The sequence below is a fragment of the Wyeomyia smithii genome, chromosome 1, assembly GCF_029784165.1.
Source record: "Wyeomyia smithii strain HCP4-BCI-WySm-NY-G18 chromosome 1, ASM2978416v1, whole genome shotgun sequence".
In the NCBI taxonomy this organism is placed as follows: Eukaryota; Metazoa; Arthropoda; class Insecta; order Diptera; family Culicidae; genus Wyeomyia; species Wyeomyia smithii.
The window spans coordinates 34,437,963-34,461,231 of record NC_073694.1 but is presented as its reverse complement, the minus strand read 5'-3'; the positions used below and the strand labels follow the sequence as shown (position 1 = coordinate 34,461,231).

The 23,269-nt window shown below is 37.7% G+C and overlaps 1 protein-coding gene across 4 annotated transcripts in view; it reads right to left on the bottom strand.

Moving 5' to 3' along the window:
* The window catches only part of LOC129718377 (uncharacterized), a 46,391-nt gene extending 25,807 nt beyond the window's left edge, over nt 1–20,584 (bottom strand). The window contains exons 1-2 of one of the 4 annotated variants that reach the window (XM_055669117.1): nt 18,519–18,747; nt 18,402–18,449 (exon numbers count right to left, since the gene is read on the bottom strand). The gene's annotated coding sequence lies outside the window, so the exon portion shown is untranslated. Of the gene's footprint in view, nt 1–3,293; nt 3,399–3,512; nt 4,027–18,401; nt 18,450–18,518; nt 18,748–20,115 lie in introns of those variants that run through there. The other 3 variants (XM_055669116.1, XM_055669115.1, XM_055669118.1) reach the window with 3 other exon arrangements.
* Between the last annotated feature and the right edge of the window lie 2,685 nt (nt 20,585–23,269).

The following is a 23,269-nucleotide window of genomic DNA, read 5'->3' as shown; positions in this document are numbered from 1 at the left end:
TGCCACTCCCAATAGTCGAAAAATTAAGATTTGGGGTCAAAATTTTTTTTATGAGTTGTTAGTGTAGATAATTAATAATCGTCATTTGTGAGAAATGTTACTTTTCTCATTTCATTCAGAGAAAATGATAACTGAACGGAGATTGCTGCTCTAAGAGAAACAAGGTACCATGGTTCATTCCATCGCTTCAAAGATGATAATGTCGATGTTGACGTTTGTCCGCGTGAAGAAAGGCCAAAAACCCACTAAGTAGCTGAATTGGAGGAACAGCAGTCCAAAGACAAGAAAGTCATGGAGACTGTCTGGTCATGCTTCTACGTCGTCAGTTCGGCCGATGATACAGGTTATGCTGTATATTTGGTGGGACCATGTCGGAGTTATTTATTATGAGCTGTTGAAACCGAACGATACCAAGACAGCAGGCAAGGCAATCGATACTTCGATTAATGTAATTAAGTCAGACCTTATGCGAAAAACTCCTACACTACGAGCAGAGGTTCGAAAAAGTGATTCTGCTGCATGACAACTCTCGGCCTCATTTTGCCAAAGTCGTTAAAAATTACAGAGAAAGGTTCAAATGGAAAGTCCTGTCTCACGGTTATTACTTGTTCCGTTTGATGGCACAGGCTCAGGATGATCAGCAGTTCTGCTCATATGAAGACATCAAAAAATGGCTAGATTTGTGAATAGCCTTCAAAGACGAACACTTTTATCGTAACAGTATTTGAACTTTGCCAGGAAGATGTGTCAAAAATGAAGTAAGCGATGGGTAATACGTTGAATAATAGGTTGTTTTGGGGTGTGTATATTATTTTTTCTTTTGATGAGAAATGTAAAAAAAAAAATCATATTCCACTGACTTTTTTTATTTTAAACAGCAAAACTATTGAAAAAATCGATTTCGAATTTTAAAATCATGACACACGGGTGCCAGGTCATTTTTCAAATGTCTTCACACTCCATAAAAAATGTCTCCACACTGTAAACACGTGGCTCAATTAAAAGTTGAAAACCTTAAATCGGGTGCGGGTAATCAACCAACTATTAGGCTTCCACTTCTTCACACGAGCTCTAATGTCTTCGAAATTGAGACCCTGTCATAACACGCGAATCAGGGTTATATTTCCACAGGCCAGCTGTAATATTGTCACTTTGTGCTTTGTCAGCGTTATATATTTCATAAGCCAGCAGCAGAAATATCATTTGGTGCTCTACCAGGGTTATATTTTCCAGCAGCAAAAGAGTCACTTTGTCTACTACTTGCCAGTAAGTGAAAATTTGAAAAAAACTGATATTTAAATTTAAAAATCAAAGAAATATCGCAGAGATGTAAGAAAAAAAACGTAGTGCCTACTGAAAGGTCGGTTAGTATAAGAAAAATCAGGTGGTTTTTCAAATTAAAACCCCCTTAATATTGGTAACTTTTTTCCAAAATAAAGTTGCATTTAAAAAAAACAGCGAGAACATTGTTGCGCACCTTATATGACCTGCGGCAGACCCTATAAGGGGAAAATCAAATACAGTTCTAAAATAAACTTTAAATTGAATGAAAACATACATACACAAAACTATTTCTCTTTGGTAACTTTGGAGGCGTTTTTCAACATGAATTCTATTTCGTGTCACGATTTCATTCATAAATTATGAAAATATACATCAAAAACTACAAAATGCTGAGAACTTTCTGAACATAAATTGGCGTTTTGGGAATTGTGGCCGCTCTTCTATATGTGGCCCTCTTATGTGCATTTCTTTCTGGCCTTCAGAAACGTTTTTTTACCATTCAGCGCTCAATTAGAGATAAATGTTTCTGTGCTCTTCTTTTTTTTTCTGGCTATCGTCCCTTTGAACTCAGTTCGGTATCCTTTTCTGATTTGATTTTTTTCTGGACTTTAGAAGTTTCAGTTTTTCGTGTCCTTCTCCAACTCTAAGATGTGCTTTTTCCTTATTCTGCATAAAACCCGGGATCAATGTTCAACCCTTTATTTGAAATCAATTCTTGTTTTGACACCTTCTGGTTTTTAAAAGCATTTTTTGCCATTCAGAGCTCAATTTGGGATACATACCTTATTGGTCTTTCTTGACATCAAGGACCGATTTTTTACCTGCTATGGTGACTTATTCTAGCCTTCAAAACCGTTTTTCTCAGTCTGAGCACAATTTCAATGTATTTTTTATTCTTTTCGGGCCTTTAGAAGAGTGTTGTCAATTTGGGTTCATTTTTTGTCTTTTTTTTTCAAATATTTTATGTGATTCTCAGCCACTAACTTAGGTTAACATTATCAATATTAGTTTTGTTACCAGTGTTCTACATTTGTTAGTTTAATTTTAAACTGGAAAATAGCCTCCCAGCAGGTCTCGAGGTACGATGCTGGTCTAACAATCTTATGTTTCAATCCAGATTTTGGAAAGACTATCGGTGTCAGATCGAAATAAAGAATTGAGGAATTTATCTTTTATGAATTCGATTGTTAACGGATGAAGACAGTCCCATCGAACAATAAGGTCGTGGTATCGGTTTTCTGCTATTTTTTGTGAAAAAGACGCTTTTTTATCAAGATAATTTACTAGTTGTTGCATGCGTTATTACATCAGCAAGAATCAATAAATTGAATCTTCAGCTACACATATACAAACCCTCGCACTATTTCGTGTTCCTAGTGTTCTAGTTTGTAAAATATCTGCTAACAATGGAGAGTTCTACAGTTGATGGATATTTTGAAAGCTCAACACTTCACGCTGTTAAAATATTATCCAAACCATGAGAATTCCTTGCAGAATCTAGATACATAAAACTATTACATTACCAAGATGTGAATGATTCCAATTGTACATTATACTTGCAAATTAGTAACCATTTAATAGTTGAAGAGTGGAGTTTCCAGCGTCAACTAACCACACAAATCAGAACAAGCAAGATTTACAACCAGTATTCTCTACGTTTGGGACTTCCGCTGTATTTCCCAACTCCACTTGATCACTAACGAAACGGGTACGACGAGACACATGAATCATATTTTTGCTTCCAAAATCCGTCAATTCGTTGCTCGATACTCAATCCAGCAAGTGCCACTCGAGTTTCATTACTGACACTGGCTGCCAATATACTAATATTATGTGAAGCAGAGGCGTCGTACAGCCCCATTCAAACCCCCTCAGTCACTCACAACCAGAGGTACCGGAAAAATTTCGAAATGCAAAGGTTCAAGTTTGCAAGCATAATCACTAATACCTCTGCAACGATACTCGCACAGAGAGACAGAGCTATTATTTCGTGAAATGCTGATACCTACATATGAGAATTGAAGTTCAATTACGTTTTTAGCGTTTAAGCTCCCTCATACGTAAGGGAACGGATATCCATTCCATGACCCGACAGAATTTCCACTCGACGTAGGCTTATTAGTAGCAAAAAAAAACACAAGAAGAGATCGGATAATCACTAGCGCAATATGCCATCGATTAATTAAACTGCGGTTCACTGAGCGAATGGGTCTTACATCATCACTTACTTGTGGTCGCTTGGTGGAGTTTCGAGCACTGATAGACTAAATTTAGCCAAAACTGAATGACTATTCGCGGCTTGTGAAGTGGTTGTGTTATAATGGTTATCGTACGAAGTACTTCTCAGTAGCACGTGAGAGTTTATGATTATTTTGATCATACGTCACTCCGATGATGATGGCATTTTGTCGGCTTTTTTTTGTTCGTTTTCAATTGACTATTGAAAAAATTGCCTCACCACAGAACGTGAAAAACAGAAACAAGTTTAAACGAGCACGATAAAACGCTAAAAGAGCACGAACGCGACATACTAACAATTGTTGAGCTTTTTCAGTGTGCTACTGGTGGTGCCACAACTTAATAGAGAATAAACACGATAAACTGTTAGAGCCATGCGCCCCTTTTTCGTACTCGCCAAAGTTTACTGCTTCCTGGTTATAGGCGCTGGCTGTTTAACGTGCGGTACGCGAAGGAAAATATACGACACGATACTCCGAGACAACGGACCAACCAACCGATTCGTACCACAGCAAGCGATGAACTGAATTGCAACAGTCTCACTCAGCAAGAGAGCTGTGAGTTCACGTTACGCTCTCACTCGCCGTCTGCGTTCATGAACATCGATGAATGAAGTCATAATGAAAGCGTTACTTTGATGTTGACCAAGCAATAACCTCAAACGATAGCCAATCCGGCTACGGCTATGTTAATGATTGGCAATTTAGATAGGTAATCTTTAATCACAAATGTGATCTGAAGGTAGTAAATATATCACTTAGTGCTCTCATATCAGTGTGATAAGCAATCGAAATGCAACGATCACAAAGTATAAAGGTTCCTGATCCGTTTCAATACGGTCTTCGATCTTATTCCAACGTAGTTTCAATAATTTTTTAAATGTCACAATATCATAAACAGACATTCGGGGCAGGAGTCGACCGAAGGTCGATAAGGTCATAACGCAACAAAAAAAGCAGAAACCGTGCTAGATATTGATAACGTATTTTGAACTAAAAATGAAAATGTGTGTGTCATGATTTTCCACAGATTACATGAGAACATGTCTAGCAATTTGCTAGTTACAAAGTTTAAGTTAATAAAACAGTTGAACAACAAAATGAACGCTGTGATGTAATAGCAAGCCAGATAACTGCGATCACAAATACGCCCATATCGTTTGTGGTATGCAGCCATGTTATCGCTCATCAGTAATAAAAAAGTTTGATCGGAAATACCTTACTCTAGAAGGTCGAAAAACCATGAATTTTCATATTTTTTTTGGCTGTCTAGAGTAAAGTGAAGTGTTTGGCTATTTTGGCTATTGATTAAGGTATATTTGAAGATGTATTTTCCATGTCGTGAATGTAAATATAGTGAGTATTACACTGTTGGCAGCTGGGAACGTGGATGCTCTCTCTAAATCAATACCTAACTGGTGGTAAGTTTTTCTCAGCTTCTAGTAGACCGATCGGGCTGAAATTTTTTTTCAGTATATAGAAACATATTATCTATCTTGTTACGTAGCCGTTTTTAAAAATTCCAAAAATTGCCAAAATGGCGGCCATTTTAGTAATAAAATTGTTTTTTTTTATGAAAAACCACTATTTAAAAAATCATAAAACATTGAAAAACTCAGATATCAAAAAACGGCTACGTAACAAGTTAGATAATCCATTTTTACATGTTAAAAAAAATTCAGCAAAATCGGTTCAGTAGATGCTGAGAAAAATTTACCACCAGTTGAAAAAACCTAAGACAAGACGCGACAGCTGGCTTCTTATTTTTCTTTTCGTAACGGCCGTCATCCCCGTCGAAATTTTTTTGAACGTTCCATACCGTTGATGCCAGAATGATTGTTTTTAACAACTTCTGCAGGTCAATGATAATAAAACAAACTAAAATTGCTATATATAGGCGAATAATACTCAATTTTTATTTATTATTCTATGTTTAGTAAAGCATACACTGAGAGAAAAACACTTAAGAATTCCATAAGTTACAACTTATAAACATGTATAATGTTGATTTCATTAAACACTTATACATTACATATCAAGATTGTTAATTTCATAAGTATATTTTAAGATTTTCATATAAACGTCATGTGCATCCCATACGCGTAACTTATGATTTTCATAAACATTTCATGGTAGCCATTATAAAATTCACATTGAAAAGCTATGATTTTGATACGTCTGTTCTTATAACATGCATACATACGACCAATAAATTTTATAAGTTTGACTTATAAAAATCGTTAGTGTTCGAGAATAAAACTTTCCCTCCAATTTATAAGACAAACTTATGACTTTTATAAGGGATCCTTGTGGAGCAAAAGCATAAGGGGTTCTTATGGAACTCAATAGTTATTTTTTCTGAGTGTACTTCTACTATCAATTTTTTTCTTACTAAGTTTCTTGGACTTCAACCGAAATAGTAAAAAACGATTGATTAATGCATTTTTAAAGTTATAACACTGAAATACATTACTCGGTAATATCATCTACCTTGCATACTTTTGCATCATTATTTATGAAGAATTATAATAGCTAAATTATGACTCTCCAGCATCACTGCTTCACAGTGAAAAGTAACCTCGTTGTATTTTCTACGTGACGATTGCGTTATCGGATTCAGCCAATCAGCAGCCGGTTCAAATTGGTTGAATGTAACGGTGACCAGCTGTCGCGTCTTGTCTTAGAAAAAACATGGTTTCGAGAGAAACGCTGCTTACAGCGTAATCCTCACTATATTTGTATCCAGAACGTGCAAAATATATCTTCAAATATACCTTAATCAATAGCCACAATATCCGAACACATCACTCTACTCTAAGCATCCGAAAAAAAATACGAAAATTTATTATTTTTCGACTTTCCAGAGTAGGGTCCCCCTATAAAACACAGCAACCATACAACGTTTTTATTACCATTTCACCATTTGAAATGCAATACAAAGCTTATTCATTCAAACATATAAAGTTAGTTTCGAAGCGGTTAAGAGCGGCTCAAAACGCCGCCTGTTCTTTATAGTAAAAACGACTCATCATAGACATTGTTACCCCTAAGAACCTGATCATCAGCAATAACTACTTGCAACACAGTCTCGGTATACGTGAAACTTATCGAATTCTCAATTGTGAACAACACTCGTAACTAAAATATAATTTTCGATGACATGACCTTGTGCCAAACTTGTCATTATTTTTGCCATAGTCGTTTTCATTTATTATGTGGTTTTACTAAGAAACTTGACTGATATAGAGTTATTGGAAAATCATGGTGAAACTTAGTTTGTCATATGAACAGTCTTGACGTGAGCGTAAAGCTTGATAAAATCATCATAATTAGACATTTTTGATAATTGAATTAAGATTTTTGACATTATCGACATTAACATTACGATATATACCGTAAGCCGGGGTGAGATTGTGCTTTACAAACCCATAGTTTGTCAGCCATCTCATTTTTCTTGAATAAGTTTACTCGAATACTTAACCAAGAAAGACTAGTCTTCTGGCCCGGAAGAGATAGTTGGCAAGTCACGGGTTGGATGGCACAATCTCAATCCGGCTTACGGTATGTATTTTCATGCGGCTCTAGGAAGGCAGTATGCAGAAGGTCCCTACTACGAAAAATCCAGAAAGTATCACGAATCGGAACTATCGGTATCGACCCAAGTGAATGAAAAGAGACTATGATTTAAAACTCGGTACTTGAGACTTCAGAACTATATGCTTGGGCATCTCAGCCAGGGAACTGCGTAATTTGAGTGCAAGTCGCTGCCATCCAGGAAGTGCGGTGGCCGAAGACAGATGAACATGAGTTTCGATCGGTAGATCCGATCGCGGGAACGACTTTCAAATACCACATCTACCTCAGTGGCGGCAACAGAAGTGAACGAGGTGTCGGGTTCGTCATACAAGGGAAACAGATCAAACGGGTCTTAGGTGAAGGCCCAACAATAGCCATTAATGCGTGTTGAGACCTCATTGTGGTCATTCACCTCTGTCCAGCAACTCCTATCCCAACCTCCAGGAGGTGCCGACCGGGATACGAGTAAACTTAGCGGAGATCAGGTAACCAACCTCCGATGGAAACTACACTAAAAATATTTTTTCGTTATTCTCTGCACGCACATTTCGTAAACATGAAATTCGTAGATTGTACAGCACTTTTGCTGGATGTATAGAACATTCGTACTGCAAGTTATCGAATAGAATTGCAACTTTACGCATAATTTGTACAATTCACGAATGTTCTTTCATACGAACGTGGATAACAACGACCAAAAAAAACGGAAGCACGAGTATTTACTTGAACGAAATTTTTGTGTTCTGTTATTTTTTATTTCGTATAATGTACATGTTATTGCGTAAGCTTACTAATTTTTCGTACTATTTATATCATGCAGCGTTTGTTTGTACGATTGATTGCGTTCATTTCTTGAACCTTTCGTTACGTATACGAATAGAAATCTGCAACCATTTTGACAGTTCTGACAAAAGTACCTTCATATTCAATACTTATTAAAGATATACCACACTGCAAATATTTTTTCGTTATTCCACTCACGCACATTTCGTAAACATGGATTTCGTAGAGTGTACCGCACTTTTATTGATTACATAGAACATTCCTATTGCAAGTTATCGAATAGAACTGCAACTCACGCATAATTTGTCCAATTCACGAATGTACTTTCGTATGAACGTGGATAACAACGAGTAATTACTTGAAGGTGTTCTGTTATTTTTGATTTCGTATAAACAGAGCTGGTAGCCACATGGTTACAGAGTCCGCTTTGACAAGCAGATGGTCGTGAGTTTAACTCCTGCATTTGGTCCGAATCCGTTGCTTTCCAACGATGAGGTTAGAGAACATCATTTATACGCTTCTGGAACAACATCACTTTCGCATCGATAGAACCGCCGCGATACATATACCCTTCGCTCAGGTTTCGTATTGAAATAATCTTCGTGAACATTTGTACGTCTCTGGGGTTAAGATGAAAGGCGCGCGTCGTCGCTCTCTCGCAATCGATAGAACTAGAATCGCGTTGTGGCAAAACCGGTGATGATCATCAATCAAGCTCTCTTTCTCTCTTTTATTTTTGATTTCGTATAATGTACACAATATTGCGTAAGCTTACTAATTTCTCGTACTATTTACGTAATGCGGCGTTCTTTGTACGAATTACTTGCGTGAGCTTACTAATTTTTCGTACTATTTACATTATGCAGCCTTTTTTGTACGATTGATTGCGTTTATTTTTAAAACCTTTCGTTACGTGTACGAATATAAATCTGTAACAGTTTTGACAGTTCTGACGAAAGTACCTTCATATTTATTACGCATTGGTTTCGTTGCAGAAAACAACAAAAGGTTTTGTATATAAAACATACGTTTTCGTGAAATAAACTAAAATATATTTTCAGTGTATGGCCGTATGCTGACTGCGAAGGGGCGTACAACAGCGTCTGACCCGGAGCGGGTGGCTGAATTATGGAATGCTGTATCCCGCAGCCCCATCAGCAGGATGTAGGTATCGCGACCCTGATAAGGTAGCATACCGAAACCTTTCTTCAACCACGAACAACGAAATTAAAAATACGGAACGGGTCAATCGGCAAAGACCTAGGCTACGAACACGGAAAAAGATTAAGGTAAACGATTGGAAATTGGGTACTTAGAACGTCCGATCTCTCAATGAACCGGCGCGGGCTGGCTTACTTGCTCGAGAACTACAGCGGCAGGGAGTCGAAATCGCAGCGATTCAGGAGGTTCGGTGGCCAAATCCCGGAGAAAGGGAATTCCGTGCAGTAGACACTATTGCACGCACTTCTTTCAAGTACCACATCTACTACAGTGGCGGCCAAGCAGTGCTGGGAAATCAAAAAAAAACAGCGTTCGGTGGAGGCCGATAGATGACCGATATGCGTGTTGAGGATTAGGGACAAATTCTTCAACTACAGTTTAATCAACACCTACGCACCGACAAACGACAAATCCGAAGAAGTCAGAGATGAGTTCTATGACAAGCTTGAACGAATCTCTGACGAGTGCCCAAAACATGACGTAAAAGTCGTCATCGGAGACACAAACGCATAGGTTGGGAGGGAAGAATTCTTCCGTCCGGTAATTTGAAGGCATAGCCTCCACTAGTCAACCAATGAAAACGGCCTGAGGCTGATAAACTTTACCGCGGCCAGAGGAATGGCCATTTGTAGCTCCTATTTTCCACGTTTGAAAATTCGGAAGCCCGACAGAGGTCGGCGTCCTCGTTGTAGACCACGTACTTGTTGATGTGGATGAGGACGCCCGATCGGCAAGTGTTTAGGGGCGATTGGAGAAGACTAGTCAAAGATCGAGTGGTGTGGAGACGTATTCTGGGTTCGACAGTGGGTCATTAACGACCTGTCGCCATAAAAGTAAGGTGTAGTGAAGTATGTATATTTTTTGCAATCCTATGGTTACAACTTTCCGAACTTGTTTTATTATAGTATCAAATGAATCTATCGTATTCATGTTAATATCTCTTTCCAAGTGAGTTTCGAATATCGTAGTTTTTCGAGTGCATCCGTTTTTTACCTAACCATCTCAAATTTCAACAGCAAAATCAACAATAAAAATCCATCAAGAGAAATATCAACAAAGTAACGGCACCGGAAACACCAACATTGGATGGATTCATGTACATCTTGAAGCATAATTCAAAAAACAGCGTGATGAAGCTGAGTCATAGATCTATTTTGTTCAGGATAATGATCCAAAACATTTATCAAAACTCGTAAAAAATGGCGGCTCTACAACGTTAAATCAACACTTCCACATCCTCCCCAATCACCGGACCTTAATCCTATAGAAAACCTGTGTTTCAGTTAACAAAATCCAGATAATGTAATAGTTCTTTAACGAAAATCATTCGTAGAAACTGATTTGATTAACCGGAAATAACTCAGAAGATAAAAAACACATTAAAGATTTTAGAAATAATGCGGTTTTTTGCGAATATCGCTAAAAGTTGGGTTCCACGCGGTATCACCGGTGCCTTGATTCGTATGTGGAATCAACAGAGCGTAGTCCGGTCAATTCATAATAAGATAGGCTAAATTGATACAAATAATTATTCAGTGTTTCGATGTACAAAGGAATACAGGGTGATTGGTTCCTTGTTAGGAGTATTACAGGAGTTATTGAGGGTCGCATTTGATAAAAAGATTCCGCTACATATATGCCCTAACGTTGATCTACTCGGCGTTATTCAACTTCTAAGTTTCTTGGATACACTTCCATAAAGTGTTTCTAACTTCAAGTTCAAATTAGAACTCGATCTTCTGTTTCATTATACTCAAACTTCGCAGCCAACTGTTTATAATATACAGGACAACTGTGAGGCTAGCGCTACGATCCTACTGGCACTTACAGTCACTCCCGAGCCGAAACTTGAACCTACGACCACTGGCTTGTTAGGCCAACATCGTACCTCGAGATCATCTGGGAGTAAATTCAGCTAGAAATTAAATTGTGCCACCGTTTGCGTTGTAAACGATGGGACACCATGCTATATTTTTAATAAGTGCGTCATTTAGCTCATTTTCTTGGATTTTGAAGTACAATACTACTCTCAGGAAGTTCGGCTACATAGGGATGTAAAATGAAAATCTAAAACCGAAAAAAATGAAAAATATGTCCAATTTCAAATGCTAATAAATCGGTTAGTATTTGATAGATTTCCTTCGTTCTTGTAGCAATAGATTGGAAAATCTTCTAAGATTCTTCCCAAAAGCAGATAATTGTAATTTTATTATTCGCACCATTGTACTATAGAAAATAGTCAAACCTTGTCAAAACGAAGAATTCGACCTGTGGTTGGTCGTTATATGATTGCTTCCCAAGCACGATCGACAGAATCATATATCTTGCAATTGAAAACATGATATTTTGCCTATATAAGAGCCTGTTTCAGCCGAAGCCGCTCATAATAGTTCTAAACAGCGACAACAGCAGTCGTCCTTCCTCAGCAGCAGCACTAGCCCTGTGGTTGATCACCACGTCTCAGGAGCAGCGCGGTTCTTCTCAGCGTGTGTCGCCAGACTGCCATTATTCCCCCCGTGTTGGGGCAGCATGAAGATTACCATCAGGAAATCCAATTTTGAAAATCAAAATGCCTTTTTCAAGGCAAATAAACAAGTCATTGAAAGTTAAAAATTTTTGACAACGCAAGCAAGCATTCTATGTTGGATCCTAGCAATTTAAATCTGCACCCGTCTAATTTACTGAATGTGAAATAGCTTCCACAGTGCATGTTTCCGTGTATCTTAATTCCCCCACTGTTGAGGCAGCTCAAAGGTTGCGTTCAGCAACCGATTTTGAACCGCGAAATGCCTTTTTCAAGGCAAATAAACAAATAATTGAAGGTTAATAATTTTCTGGCATCAGCACAAGCAGACATTCTGTGCGGGATGCAATCAAATTCTGTTGTAGTTGTCTAATTTATACTTTATTTAGTAAACGATGCGATCAGCATAACCGACTTTGAATAATAAACTGCCCTGTTAGAACGCATTCACAAAAGCAGTTAGTTCGACTATGCAGAGCTAATATGAAGTCGATTCAATCAAGCAGCATGAACATAATTTCGTCGTCTCCCAGCTGCCAAGTTGCAACATGATGCAACACGCAACAGCGAGCAAACGAAATCGCTTGATGTTACAAACCACAATAAGATACGGGTTAAAACCGTTGCGTGTGTGAGAGCACCATCGGTGTTTATTCGCTGGATACAAAAATCATATGCGAATTGTGAAAGAATTTGTCTGAAGAACATTAGGGAATGGAACAACTGAACTGAAAGGCGTGGCCTATTTTGTAGCACCCTTCGGCTATAAAAGAGTGTTCCTGGGAAAACTTGCTACATTCATTATCATCATTCAGTCGATGCTTGGCATACAAGCGATATAGGCTTGTTTTTCGGATTGCTCGTCAAAGTTATATTGCTAGTGTAGCATTTACCTGCAATATTTTGTGATTTTTTCAACCATCGCTGTATATTTCTTGAATAGGAAAGTAACAGACTACATACAGCGAATGGGAAGTGCAAAAGGAGAACACAACTGATGGCCGCGGCGGCGTGCTGCTCTGGATGGGATCCAGGTAGCCAATTTCCTGAGATTAGAACTGTGCCTCAGTGGATGTATAATAATAAATTTGGTCAACTAAACATTCTGCAACTGGAAGCTGACGACAGAACGGAACTAAACCCCTTCTTGGTCGGAAAATGTCTGGAAGCCTGCGTTGGTGAGATTGAAGGAGCAACTACGGAGAATGATGGAAAAAGATTTGTATTGCGAGTGCGAAACCCGGAACAAGTGCGAAAACTTCTTGCATTAAGGGGTTATATACCTTTTTAGTTTTCAAAAAACCGAGAAAAAAATTATTGTATTATCTTCAAATACAAAATCTTGAGAACATTTTCACAAATTTTCATAAAGATCTGAGCAATAGGAAGAAAGTTAGAGCGATTTGCAGCGCGCCTCGCCACGGCCGCATAAGCTAAACTTGAAACTTTACACGCGATTATCTCGGAATAGTGATTTCCGAAAAATTACTTTGCCGTGATCCTGATTGCGGGAAAACTACTGAACCGATTTCCTTCATTTTTTTTTTAATTTTCGTTAATAAATTCGCCGGTCCTTGAACGATCGCTTTTTGAAACATACAGTTACATTTTGCCGCAAAAAAATTTCTAATGCAATTTTTAGCGCTCAAAACGTGCATTTTTTGGGAAAAATGTTCCCATTTGCACTGAAAACAAAATACTCATAAAAGCGATCGCACACTTCTAAACTAATGAAATAATATGAGTTTTTTTATTTCGGTTGACCCGCTGAGTCTCTATCAGGATCACCGCAAGCCTCTGCAAAAAATAGCGTTTCGGGGAAACGGCCATTACTCCAGTAATAACTGGTATATCTCAAAATCAAACGTATTTTTTTGTTGTTGATGAACTGTACTTTCAGAAAAATACCCCTTTGAGGCAATGAAAATGGTGCTATGCACTTAAAAATAGATTCAAACTTCCCCTTATTTTTCTCGACCAAAAAGGTATATAACCCCTTAAAAGAACTGAAACAAACTGTGGGCCAACCGAGCATGGCCGTCTCTGTGATTTTACACCCAACACTAAATAAGAGACGCTGTGTTATTACCTGTCGTGAAATCGTAAAGATGAGCAAAACTGAATTAGTGGAGGAGTTTAAAAGCCAAGGAGTTATTGCTGCCAAACGATTCACTGGGCTCGTAGATGGAAAGAATCAAAACCTCCTACGGTGGTCCTAACTATCGAGGGCACCACCATTCCGGAAGTCATCAAGGTAGGTCCACTGAGAATTAAAACTCGAGTGTTTATTCCTGAGCCGACGATTTGTTTAACGTGTTACAAATATGGACATACCAAAAATCGTTGCAAATCTGCCGCCCGATGCCGAAACTGTTCGAAAGTGCATGACTTTGATGAGGAATGCAAGAATAAGCCCTACTGCCTTAATTGCAAAGGAGAACATGGACCTTACAGCAGGAAATGCCCAGTCTACCCAGCCGAAAAAGAAATCACTAAAATCAGAGTGACGAAAGAAATCGACTACAAAGAAGCCGTCAAGCAATTCAACGCAGAGGCAGGATCTTACGCCGAAGTGAGCAAAGTTCAACAGCGACTGAAAATCAACGATAACAATGCAGTAGCAGACCTGATCAAACAGAAGGACGACATGATCCAGAAGCTGATGGATACCGTGGCCGACCTAACCAGTAGAATTAAGGAACTAGAGCAGACTAAAAAAGACAAGAAGCAGAAGAAACAACAGAAGAAGACGATTGAGGGAATCGACCAGGACATCGAAGACGAGATGGACACTGCGCACAAAAGACACCCTACCACTGAAATCATTCCCCCTTTAGTTAAAAAATCATCAGAACAAATGACCGTTGAAGTTGACAGTTCTTCCAATCCCGATTAATTCTTCTCCACTGACTCATCTTTTAAACTGACCAATTATGGCTTGCCCTTCGAACCAAACCACTAATCGATACTCAACCTACCCACCTGCCACTTTGACAAATCTTGCAATACAATGGAACTTATTTGGTTTAGAAGGAAGATTCGCTGAACTATATATAACTAATATAACCTTCTCATTATTGCCTTTCAAGAAACCTTATCTCCTAAGTCTAAATTTCCTTCTAACTACATCAGAGGTTACACCCTTTACATCCACGAAAACTCAAGCAATCCAAATATAAATGGTGTTGCAATAGCTGTTAACTCAGAATTCCCTCACCGCGAATTGTCTATCTCCACTCCACTTCAAGCAATAGCAATCGAAATTGACTTTTCTATCAAAGTTACAATAATCTCAATCTATCTTCCTAGTTCAATTAATACACATCGGCTTAGAAAAGAGCTTCGTGAACTTTTAGACCAAATCTCAACCACTACCATCCTACTGGGTGATTTTAATGCTCACTCCACTTCATGATGTGGGCACAGAGATGACCACAGAGGAAAAATGCTCGAAGTTTTCTTTCAGGAACAAAATCTTATTCTTTTAAATGATGGTAGCCCTACACTGCCGCTATTCGCATAATAGTCCTATGAAAAAGTTGCGAATCCTATGTAAATTTTGCGAAAATGGGTCCATTTTGGCATGTTTTTCAAGAATAACCATTAGAAAAGTAAGGTTTGATTCCCACAAACTCGATTTTAATGTCTACTCTTGTAGAGCATGCCAAAATGGACCCATTTCCTCAGCAAATAAAAAAACATAGGACTTCTACATAGGACTGTTACGCGAATAGCGGCAGTACACGCATTAACCCTTCTAATGGCAGCACATCTGCATTAGATCTATCTGTCGTATCATGGAGCCTAATAAACCGATTATCATGGAAAGTTCACGATGATTCTTGTGGCAGCGATCATGTACATGTGATCTGCAGTTCGCCCGAGGTGGAAATATGATTTGGCCGATTGGTCTAATTTTCAACGTGAAATAACCATTCGCTTTTTTAATAATCCCCCCTCCTCTCCTGAATCTTTCACTTCTACCATACTTGAAGTAGCTCAAAGTCATATCTCCAGAACCAGTGGCAAACCCGGGAAGAGGTCAGTGCATTGGTGGAACCCTGAAGTTGAAAAGGCCATCAAACTACGTCGAAAAAAGTTAAGAGCTCTTTTAAAAGACTCCCAAAGACCGTCAAAAATCCTTGAAATTAGAAGAGTTCAAAATAGCCACAGGAGCTGCTAGAGAGGCAATTTCTAGGGCTAAGTCTGATAGCTGGAAAAATTTTATATCGGCAATAAACCCAGAAACTACTTCCAAGGAATTATGGGATAGAGTAAATCGTCTCAATGGCAACCGTAACAGCTCCCATTAAAATCAAAATTAATAACCACATCTCGAAAAATTAAAATTTAATACAACCATTCCTGCATATATGAGAAGGGAGGGAGGAGTACCATCGTTTTTGACAAGATGAGACAACGGGGGAGGGGTAGGATTAATATCTATTTAACTGTATTTTTTTCAGAAAAATGTCCATTTAAAAAAATATAGGTACTAAAACAACGGTGTTTTTTTATCGAAATAGAACTGTTTTTTCATGTACGTTTTTCTTAGATAGAGTAGGAGGAAAATCAAATGCTGTTTTTTTTTGGGGGAGCTGAGATTTTGTGACCATATGTGTTTTTCACGCGGATTTCAAAATTTACGTTTTCTACGCAAATCTTGGGATTTTCGCGATGTTTTACGCGCCTCTATTTTAGTAACTCCTCCATGTAGAAAGAGTAGAGCATAGAGTAGAACAGTGATTCTCAACCTATTTTTGTACGCGTACCCCTTAGTAATATTTTCCAAATTTATTGTTGGCTTGGAATGTTCTCGCAGAGTGGGAGAGAATAGTGGTAGGTCATTTGGTGGTAGTCTAGTTCAAGTTCCAACTCAAATCAAGAGCAAGCTTAAACAGCGAATGAAGTATTATAAATAAAATTTGTTTTGTCCATTACCAATTCTTCTTTCGCGTACCTCCTGAAGGCTTCCGCGTACCCCAGGTTGAGAATCGCTGGAGTAGAAGAAAATAAAAAGCAAAGCCTTGGTGCTACATTCCGATTCGGAACTTGACCTTTTGTTTACTCTACAAAGACTTCGCAGTGTACAGGACAGGACAATTGCGAGGCTAGCGCTACGATCCTACTGACACTAACAGTCTCTCCCGAGACAAGACTCGAACCTACGACGACTGGCTTGTTAGGCCAGCATCGTACCTCGAGACCAGCTGGAGAGGGCTGAAAAGAATACCGTTTCCCAAAAACAGAATTTTGAACTAAAAAAAAAACATTTTTCTCAATTATCCATGCAATAAACAAAAATATAGTATACACATACACGTATGCACAACAATCAAGTTCACAGTTTTAAAGTTTAGTCTGCTCATTTAAGTGACAATGGATTAAATTCGACCTTCAAAATTCGTTGTGGAATAGGACTCAAAAATGGCGTCCTCTCTTAAAAAAAAGTCTACAGACACAATTTCAGCTCAATCGGTCAAAATTTAAAATTTTTGACCAATGAAAATGTTCGATATCGAACTGTTTGCTTTGGTGTCGAATGTCTCAGAAATGCTTGAACCGCCCAGATCTGGTGTCATTCGAATATTTTTTTTTTTTTTTTTTTGAATAAGATTGACTTCTTTGACCTTCAAAAATTTTCGAGCTAGGGCCATTATATGAGAATAAATTGACGTCCAAAAACATCCATGTGCAAAATTTTAATTCAATCGGAAGTGGCGCCTCAAAAATGTAGTGATACTTCAATTTTCAACCGGACCACAATCAAAAAGGTTAACAATTATTAAATTGAGTTTGGGCAATATATTTTTTCTTTAAATAACGAGAAAAAATTTGATCCTTATCAATTTACTCATATCTAGAATTTAGTCTTATCTAGAGATATTATAACAAATACAATTTTGATTTAATGCATCATTAACGAACTAGCTCATGTTTTTAGATAACTTCCAAATTTTACTATCGTTTTCAATTTACACCGAATACAATTTTGATTCAATGCATCATCTACAAACTAGCGCACATGGTATTTGTGGAATCCTCAAACTATTTTGAACCAAATCAATTGGAAAACCCCTTAATGACATTTATGCAAATTTTCAGAGCCAAAAAGCAACATAAACTTTTTGTCGTAGTCGTTTTTTTTTTTCAATCTACTTTGCCATCTTCGCTTGCGTGTTCAACGTTCCCTATCCTTGCTGCAAGTGACTAAGCACAGCATTATTTCCTCCACTGCGTTTTTCTTGCCCTATATGGGCTAGCACAATTCATCACACCTTTGGTTACTACGATTCCACGTGGGTTTCTATCACATCTAAAATATACGTATAATTTTGTTTGCCTCAACTATACCATTCAATTTCATATAAACCAATAATCTAGTGGGCTCACATTAACTGAACAAGAGGTTTAAAAAACATTCATATAAGTAGGTATACCCTGTTATTATTCAAAATACATTGACGCGTAGTACAGTGTTCTTTGTTATCGATGTATTTGAAGCGATTTTAATCATCAAACCGAGTGAACAACAGTTAGGCAAACAAATATATTGAAGATGCAAGCTTAGACAAGTTTTCGATTCCATGTATAAAATTGTTTGCAATCGTGTTGAATAGTTGGAGGCAATACCGACAAGCAACAGCAGCAAAATCGTTCGATCTTATCTGCCTAGTGTCGAGGCGTATATTATCTACTCAACCGAGCCAAGAACGAGGAAGCAGAAATCATTCCTATACCACGTCCCTTTTTCATTACTTTTGAATGGAACTTACCGGTAGCCTGCTCTGGAGCTCTCTAGAAGCTTATTCTTCTCGCAATATCTGTCACAGGATGGAAAATCGAATACCCTACTTTATTATGTTCGATTTCATTCAAATATTTACACTTACGACACTGCACAACAATGTACCCCGCTTGGACAGTTTTCACCACACTCCGGGGTATACGTTTTCGACCAAATATGCTGCAATTATGAAACATGTGTCAAATGAATTGGTACAGCGGCACAAACACGATTGCGATGGTATCTGTTCTTCCCGTGTTGTGCTCGATTGTAGGTACCTACTCTACTATGCACACGTATAGTTGCGCGCTGCCTGTCGGTCGACTGTCGAAAAACTGAGCGGATCGCAGCGCAACGAACGAAGTTTCCTTCTACGGATGAACACATTCATACGCTTCTCCTCATGGTTTTCATCATGACGGTGGTTGATTGTCTCCTCGTTTATCGCTCACGTTACAAGGCCTGCTTTGTGCCTAGAGCTAGAGTAACATCATGAATAAACGAAGAACTACAGATTGGTTTGGATGAGAAGGAAGCAAGGTGACCACACTTGCCATATTATGATGCTTAACACTTCACCAATTCAGGTCTTTTTGTGTGTGTTTGAGGATGCCAGATGCTCAATTAAACATTAAGCTACGGAATATATGTATGAAGGGGGTGTTTATAGGAAATACAGTGTAATTGCTTCTTTTCAAAACAAACACTAGAACCATTCCAACTTTTGATAGCTCTTTTAGTCGAAATGACTCAGACGGTAATATTAACTTTCGATCTTTTACGATTGATTTATCACAAACATAGCTGTGAGCAGGATTTTCGTTTGGGAAGGGAAATTATCTTTTTTTAAATTACGCAACAAGTTTTTGTCAACACATTCTGAAAAAAAAAATCAATATGAGTGTCTTAACGCATTTAACGAAACTCAATTTCAGATTATTAAGTTGCAATTTAACTGAATTGGACAAAAGTCGTTTATCCTCATACATTTTCAATACAGTATGCTGAATTCCTCAAAGTAGAACACCCCCCCCGTGCGCACATCATTGGCACAACCACACACACATTTTATTCGTTCATTTGATATCAGTAAATGAAATGATAAGTTATTAAAAATATTATAGACCTTAGTTTGAAATTTTGCTTACTAAAGAGTTAAGAACATAAACGAAACTGTAGTTTTGTGAGTCATGCATATGACATGTAATCTATTCACTTTCTCAGAAATGGCTCAATGTGAACGAAATCTCAGTGAATGAAAATAAAATTTTGACCTTGAACCTGAACAAGGGAATGCAGAAAACAGGTGTTTTTATCATATTATGTACTGAAACAGTTTGTTAGTTTTGCAATACAAGTTATTGAGAAACGCAAATATTTCACATGTATGTATTTACACATATAGCCTATCCAGTTGTATCCACCCACATGTATCATGCGCGACTCCGATATAACTCTTTAGTATTTATTACTGACATGGCAAGGGTAATCATAATATCTATGTTTGAAGTGGAAGAATTCATTTCTTCAGTTACAACCTTATTGAAAATTCAGCGAACTTTCTTAACAAAAATTGAAGCAGGTTAAAGAAACAACCACGTAATACAAGTGACGTGAGGCTTAATCTACGTATGCATCACATTTCTTTAATAAGTTACGTCAGAAATAGGAACATTTTTCAAACCAGTTAAGTTAAAACTTACCTTAATAAACACACTCCTTAATTAGCACTTGTACTAGATCGCAATTTACAAGTCAAAAATTAACACAATATCGTTTTCAAACTAGAATACATATATTTAGACACTGTTCCGGTTGATTCATGGGCACTTTATTGAATCATGCTTAATTAACGAAACGTATACGATCTCCACCTATTCTCTCCACTTACAATGTTCAGAAAAAAGCCACCTTCTCTTCACGATAATAGTCAATTAAAGCCGCACGTAATATATGCAACGGAACAAGAAAAAACGAAAACTTTATTAGTTTATTTATTCGCACATTATCCCGCATGATTTCTATAGATAGCAAAACATCGCGCACTATTGTGTTTTTCATCAGCACACTATCACCAACTAGACTGGGCACTGATGGTTGTGATTTTCGTTGGACTTTGAGCTACAATTAAACGCAGTTTAACATCTTTGTGCAAGCAGCCGTACATATCTGTGCAGTTTAATCCGTGCTGCCGCTCCGCAGCACGGTGTGTGTTCACTAGGAAGTGTTCATTGCATTCATCATCACCAGTGTCAGCGCCGCTCGGCCAGTCATCACATCAGTGACGTTTTTCACCACTCAAAGCAGCAGATGGTCGTGGTGATTATGACCGGCTTCTTAAGTCTGACAGTAACAATTATACCTCTAGGGTAACTCAATGCATGTTGTACATATTTTACTGATTGCTTATTCGTTTTTGACGACAGATAAAGCCACATACATAAGACTAGGGAACCTATACCTTAGAGAAATGACAAGACACTCACCGTTAAGGCAACTGTCAACATCCAAACGGATAACGGTAATGCAAAATTATACGGTTCGCCCGTTTTGATGTTGACAGTTGCCTTAACGGTGAGTGTCTTGTCATTTCTCTAATGTATAGGTTCCCTACATAAGACATACGTAACACACAGGAAGAAATCTTCCAAAAATATTAGTACAAAATGAACTACTCGAATGGTACCATACTCTGAACATAATCACTGTTTGAGAAGTTATGAAAGCGGTGTACCTGCGCAGCCCTGCATTTGTCTCGTTTCCACTGTTTCCACTCCACTCGAAAAGTGCTGCATTGATTTTGTGAACAATTTTTTGACAGTTCCTTATGAAATTTGTTTTGGGGCTCGATAAAGCAAAAAAAAAATCATTTTGTTCATCATTTAGTACATTTTTACCCGATACCCGTACCCGACGGGTTCGGGTAACGTCAAAAAATATTTTTCGGGTTCGGGTCGGGTACGGGTTTGAAAAATTCTCAACTGGTCGGGTGAGGGTCGGGTACGGGTAATTCGATATTCGTGTATTATTAGAATTTAATAATTAACTTTTCAAGCCTAGGTGTTTTAGCATAGCCTTGGTTTGGGAGGGAGGAACGGATACGAAGCTGTGGGAGTGTCAGTAAACCAGAATGAGCTGTCGATTTGAACCAGGAGAAAAAACGCATCTTTTAGTAGCAGGTATTGCAATAACTTGAAAGTATAGTCTTACATGAAAAAATATTCAACGCAAGCGTTTTTTCTATTCACTGTGGTTACACAAAATATTTCGGTTTAATTTTACGTAAAATAATAAATTTCATAAATATTCAGTAATAATCCTACAAGCGTATTTCGATTATTAAACTTGCGCCTTTTGGATTTACGGTCCAAGCCGGCTGCCTTTTGAAATTTAAGGACTTAGAAATTTGACCAACTTCTGTTTTACACACACACTTAATTTATCTCGGCAAACTTCCCAACAGCTGAACGACGGCGAAGTTTTTAACAAATGTCAGCAATATATTTCGACGAACATTCAGCAAATATATCGATCTACCGTTAACCAACATTAACCTTTTGTTTTCCGGAGTTCTTGAAAATTCTGCCGAAAAGCTGTAGAGCATTTTGCTGAATTTATCAGCATGTAGCGACAATTTTGTAGTTGCACCGGTATCGTTAGCAGTGATTTCTGTGGAAGAATGATTTCTTTTTTTTTGGTCGTGAACTCTATAATACTTATTGTGATAACATCCATACACGCAATGAAATTAACAATCTATTCTGAAACATAATATTTTTGTCCTTTGGCAAGCTATAAACTTTAAAAGATTGCCGTAGGCATTTATGTTGTTTTAACGTGTAAGCAATATTTGCAAACAAACTTTTTTCGGAATACCTCCTACGTAATTGTTACTCAGGTATCAAAAAAAATGTCGTTTGGTAACAATTTCGAACTATACACTTCATGGCGGTTGAAAGTTGATTTTCGTTTCACAAAATAGTGCGTAAATATTATATAGGGTGTGGGACTAGTTCGTCAGGTGTTTTTTTCGTCTTAATTTTTGCTTCATTCTAATGAGAAATATATGACGAAGAAACCCCTGCCGAAGTAGTCCCACAACCTACTATCTAAAAAATCTGAAGAAACTGACTCGAAAAATCTGTGTTTTACAAACAGATTTGCACATTTAGTATTCTTGATGTTACTATGCTCGGGTCACAGCAGAAGGAGAGTTACACACTATCAAAAACCGTCGAATGTGCATGTCATCTGTTTCGATCAATATCTGGTGTAGTATTCGTTTATTCGTCCCAGGTCTTGGTTTGCACTGTAACCAGGGATGCCGCATGTACAGAAATATCTGTGTTATACCGAATTTTAGATTCTAGATTGCTACAATGTGCACATAAAACTCGTCGGTTATTTTAAACTCTAACAGACATGCAATTTTCACCAGTGGATCCCTTCTCTATAGTGGACCACCTGCCAGATTAATTCAATTTATGTGAAAACTCAAGTGATTTTCCGAAAACTTCCATCGGGAAACATCTTGTCCAGCCAGTCTGCATCACAAACATAGACTTATAAAATAAAGGGGTCCACCATAGGTTAATTCACCCTATCCTTCTTGTTGTTTCGATCTGGTTCATTATGAAGTTATTATGAATCTTTAAAAAAAATTCTATTGAGCTTTTAATAATCTCTCGAAAACAAAATAAAATTTTTCAGCAGTTTTTATGAATCATACGTATTCATACAAAATGAATAATTAAAATCTCTGATCAATTTTAATATGAGTCAACTAACACGAAAAATAGAACCCAAATTCTCCGTCGCAGTTTATGAATAAATATTTTACTGCGTGAATAAAAATGG